We start from the raw sequence: 6,000 nt of genomic DNA, 5'->3' as shown, positions 1-6,000 counted from the left end.
TCATCAGGACCATTGTTATGTATCAGTCCTCTGTACACTTCGGATATTTGGATGTGATCTCTTCAGACAATGGACTATTTAGTTGAGCAGGAAGTGGGTCCTCCAGGCTGACACAGTCTCTCTTCCAGTTTATCCTGTTTTCCCGTCTTTCTTTTCAGCGCTGGCACTGACTCTACCCCGGACCCGTGTGCTCAGCAGTTCAGCAAGAAATATAAGCGCTCTGCATGGACTGTAAACTCAGTTCATGATATAAAGAAATATAAGCCATTACCCATATAAGTCAAGACATGACTTCAGCCTCTACCATGGGAATACATCAAGATTAAAACCTTACTACCTATTTCTGTCAGGTTTCATTTTAACTTTGGAGAACAATTCTCTTATATTTAAATGAAGTTCAGTTTATACCTCTCTCTGTCACAATTCTGCAGCCCCATACATTTTTTAGTGCCCCTCCAAAAGCCTTACGCCCTAGGATGCAGCCTTGTCAGCCTATTGGATAATTTGGTTCTTGATCTAACTCAATATTATGAATCAACTGATGCCTCCAGGTCTATCGTCATTATGAGTAATTAGTGACTGGCCTCCTGTTATATTTTACCCACAGGAAAGTGTCAGCTAATGGGGCAGAGCTCACAGCTGAGGTGGAAATTTAACTTTGAAAGACTCACCAATACTTATTAAAATCATTATTATTATTATTATTATTATTATTATTATTTTCATTGATTTTTAAGATGCTGCAAGGTTGTGAAGCAGTCGATGTGGTAGTTTTGTATAGTAATGAAAGCAGACATGTGTCTCATTAAGCGCTACGGAATTTGCTGGCGGTATATAAATAAATGTTGATGATGATAATGATATGTGTCTGGTTTCACATGGCCGATCTGGTAACATTAGTTTAGAAACATTTCAAGGGGGAAGCGCTGGATTCTACGTTCGCTATAGATCATACTTACCTACTTTTGACCGTCTCTCTGAAGAGGGGTGTGAAGGGAGGTTGGAAGGGGGTGGGGCTTCTCGATTTGCGCCATTTTGCCCCCGCCCCCAGTGATGTATGCCTGTCTGGGGTCTTTTTACAGTGGTAAAAAGACCCACAGCAGGCATTATGTCTCTGCGGTTAGGGCCAAAATGGTGCAAATCGCCCCCCTTCCGCCCATTCACCCCTCCATTCCGGCAGATGCGGGAGAATGGCCAGCTCTCCCGGGATTCCCGGGAGACCTACCCGGAATTCGGGAGTCTCCCAGACATTCCGGGAGAGTTGGCATGTATGATATAGATTCCCAGCATGGCTGACTGTAACCATAGTTCAGACAAACGTCTTAGACGTCTTAGATGTCACCGGAACCATTTCTGAACATGACTGTACAACACTTGTTGGAGATCTGTTAGGGAGCAGCCTAAACTTCACAGACACAGAAGAAAACAATTTTCCACTACATAATGTGCCCAGACATTGCACCAAGCTGTGAGACGCGTGTTCTTCATATGTAACGGAGCACGTGGTACTGGAATCCACACAAGGAGGAACATAGAGAGAGGACACGGACAGCAGACACAGACCACATCCCCGTCTTTTCTGTACAGATTGGTGACATCAGTATAAATTCAATTACATCATTGTTTTAGGACAGCGCCGTAACTAGAGCTGTGCGACAGGGTCGGCCGCCCAGGGCGCAATCCTGAAGGGGGGCGCAATTTAGGAATATTTTAGGTTAATTTGGTTAAAATTGAGGGCTAGGGGGGGCGGCATTTGTCTTTCTCGTCCCGGGCGCTAGAATTCTAAGTTAATTCCCTGTTTTAACATGTACTACTCCATACGTGCCAACATTTATACTTGCTAAATTGGGGCAAAATAAGTCCCGCCCTTGATTCACCAAAACCCCACCCATGACCCACCCAGAACACCCATGGATGGGCTGCACTTTTTCAAATGATTTTATTGACTTGTACACATTTCATTAATTTAAAGCAGCGCCCCGTCCTGTCTATCAGGTGGCAGCAGTTGGCAGTGGTTGGTAAAGACAGTGTCACAGTAACTTAGTTACTGGATCCCAGTGGCTGGTAGCAGGATGGAGCTTGACCTTCACCAGACACCACGGCAGGAAGACCAGATGTCGGACCAGGCGTTGTACCAAGGTGATACTGCTGTGGGTGTTGTTTTAAGGAGGTACAAAAACGTGGTCCTTGATCAAGCCGAGTATAATGCACCGGAAGACAAAGAATTGTAACAAAGTTTCAAGGATTATAGAGCAACGTAATCCACAAGTGAAGCCGGGGCAGTACACAGAGCAGCAATATGGTACAAGCAGGGCTCCAAGGATTAAGCAGTGACAAGTCCAGTGCAGAGCCGTAACTTAGAATTCTAGCGCCTGGGGCGAAAAAGACAAATGCCGCCCCCCTAACCCTCAATTTTAACCAAATTAACCTAAAATATCCCTAAATTGCACTCCCCTTCAGCGTTGCGCCCTGGGCGGTCCGCGCGTCACACAGCCCTAGTTATGGCTCTGGTCCAGTGGTCAAAGCCAGGTCAGTACACAGAGGGTAGTGGCCAGTATCCAAGCACAGGGTTCAAGGAGCTGGATAAAGTTCACACAATCACCTGACAATTGCTGTAATGACGATCAGTCCCTTTTATAGAACCACAACTGTTTGATATCAACGGTTTCCACGTAGAATTTGGGGGATCTGCACCTGCGTAGGACGCTAGAAGATGTTGCTAGGCAACCCAGGCTGGGTCCATTGGAGATGCTGAGAGATGCATTGGTGGTCTAGCCATAAGAAGTGACTCGCCCTAACAGGTGAGGTGCGGGATGTCCGGAGTGAGAACGGACAGGCCACTGTTCATGACAGACAGACCTCCAGGACTTGCACACACTTGGGGAAGTTAGTGATGTGAGGGAAATACTTAAGTCAGGAAAGAATTAGATAAAATGGGTTATGGAAATTAGCGTTATGGTTACACAGATATATACTTGTTGATATATGTGTTTCTATCTGTTTCCTCCATTCATGTAATCAATAAATACTGTGGCCAAGATGCATCCATGACAGTGACAGTGTCAGTTCTTGGTGAGTTACAAGCAGACACAGATTAAGGGGGTGGCAGGGGGCAGCTCATATCCAGGATCAGGCACAGCCGGTGCAGTTAGAAGCTGCTGGTGCAGTTAGAAGCTGCAGACATTACAGCCCTGACAGCACCTGTTCTCAGATGTGACTGCTGTGTGCAGAGAGAGAGAGGGGCCCGGGTGCCAAGGGCCTCTGTATACAGCGTTATTACATCACAGCTGCCGGGAGCCTCTCTCTGCATAGAGTTATCACATAACTGATCTATGTACACCCATAGTGTACTCTGAGCTGTATGTACCCATCGTGTACACAGATCAGTACATACCAATAGTGTACACTGAGCTGTACATCTCCATACTGTACACTGATCTGTATATACCCATAGCGTACACTGATCCCTATACACCTATAGTGTGCACTGAGCTGTACATCTCCATACTGTACACTGATCTGTATATACCCATAGCGTACACTGACCAGTATATACCCATAGTGTACATTGAGCTGTACATCTCCATACTGTACACTGATCTGTATATACCCATAGCGTACACTGATCAGTATATACCCATAGTGTACACTGAGCTGTACATCTCCATACTGTACACTGATTTGTATATACCTATAGTGTGCACTGAGCTGTACATCTCCATACTATACACTGATTTGTATATACCCATAGTGTACACTGATTTGTATATACCCATAGCGTACACTGATCAGTATATACCAATAGTGTACACTGAGCAGTATATACCCATAGTGTACACAGATCAGTATATACCAATAGTGTTCACTGAGCTGTACATCTCCATACTGTACACTGATCTGTATATACCCATAGTGTACACAGATCAGTATATACCAATAGTGTACACTGAGCTGTACATCTCCATGCTGTAGACCGATTTGTATATACCCATAGTGTACACTGAGCAGTATATACCAATAGTGTACACTGAGCTGTACATCTCCATACTGTACACTGATCTGTATATACCCATACTGTACACTGATATGTATATACCCATAGTGTACACTGAGCAGTATATACCCATAGTGTACACAGATCAGTATATACCAATAGTGTACACTGAGATGTACATCTCCATACTGTACACCGATTTGTATATACCCATAGTGTACACTGAGCAGTATATACCAATAGTGTACACTGAGCTGTACATCTCCATACTGTACACTGATCTGTATATACCCATACTGTACACTGATATGTATATACCCATAGTGTACACTGAGCAGTATATACCCATAGTGTACACAGATCAGTATATACCAATAGTGTACACTGAGCTGTACATCTCCATACTGTACACCGATTTGTATATACCCATACTGTACACTGATCTGTATATACCCATAGTCTACACTGAGCAGTATATACCCATAGTGTACACAGATCAGTATATACCAATAGTGTACACTGAGCTGTACATCTCCATACTGTACACTGATCTGTATATACCCATACTGTACACTGATCTGTATATACCCATAGTCTACACTGAGCAGTATATACCCATAGTGTACACAGATCAGTATATACCAATAGTGTATACTGAGCTGTACATCTCCATACTGTACACTGATCTGTACATATCCATACTGTACACTGATCTGTATATACCCATAGTGTACACTGAGCTGTACATCTCCATACTATACACTGAACTGTATATACCCATAGTGTACACAGATCAGTATATACCCATAGTGTACACAGATCAGTATATACCCATACTGTACAAAGATCAGTATATACCCATAGTGTACACTGAGCTGTACATCTCCATACTGTACACTGATCTGTATATACCCATACTGTACACTGATCTGTATATACCCATAGTGTACACTGAGCAGTATATACCCATAGTGTACACAGATCAGTATATACCAATAGTGTACACTGAGCTGTACATCTCCATACTGTACACCGATTTGTATATACCCATAGTGTACACTGAGCTGCACATCTCCATACTGTACACTGATCTGTATATACCCATACTGTACACTGATCTGTATATACCCATAGTCTACACTGAGCAGTATATACCCATAGTGTACACAGATCAGTATATACCAATAGTGTACACTGAGCTGTACATCTCCATACTGTACACTGATCTGTATATACCCATAGTGTACACAGATCAGTATATACCCATACTGTACAATGATCAGTATATACCCATAGTGTACACTTAGCTGTACATCTCCATACTGTACACTGATCAGTATATACCCATAGTGTACACTGAGCTGTACATCTCCATACTGTACACTGATCACTATATACCCATAGTGTACACTGAGCTGTACATCTCCATACTGTACACTGATCTGTATATACCTATAGTGTACACTGAGCTGTACATCTCTATACTGTACACTGATCTGTATATACCCATAGTGTACACTGAGCTGTACATCTCCATACTGTACACTGATCAGTATATACCCATAGTGTACACTTAGCTGTACATCTCCATACTGTACACTGATCTGTATATACCCATAGTGTACACTGAGCTGTACATCTCTATACTGTACACTGATCTGTATATACCCATAGTCTACACTGATCTGTATATACCCATAGTGTACACTGATCTGTATATACCCATACTGTACACTGATCTGTATATACCCATAGTCTACACTGATCTGTATATACCCATAGTGTACACTGAGCTGTATGTACCCATAGTGTACACTGATCTGTATATACCCATAGTATACTCTGAGCTGTACATCTCTATACTGTACACTGATCTGTATATACCCATAGTGTACACTGAGCTGTACATCTCTATACTGTACACTGATCTGTATATACCCATAGTGTACACTGATCTGTAAATACCCATAGTATACTCTGAGCTGTACATCTCTATACTGTACACT

The sequence above is a fragment of the Mixophyes fleayi genome, chromosome 8 (genome assembly GCF_038048845.1).
Source record: "Mixophyes fleayi isolate aMixFle1 chromosome 8, aMixFle1.hap1, whole genome shotgun sequence".
NCBI lineage: Eukaryota > Metazoa > Chordata > Amphibia > Anura > Limnodynastidae > Mixophyes > Mixophyes fleayi.
This window is presented reverse-complemented; position numbering follows the sequence as displayed.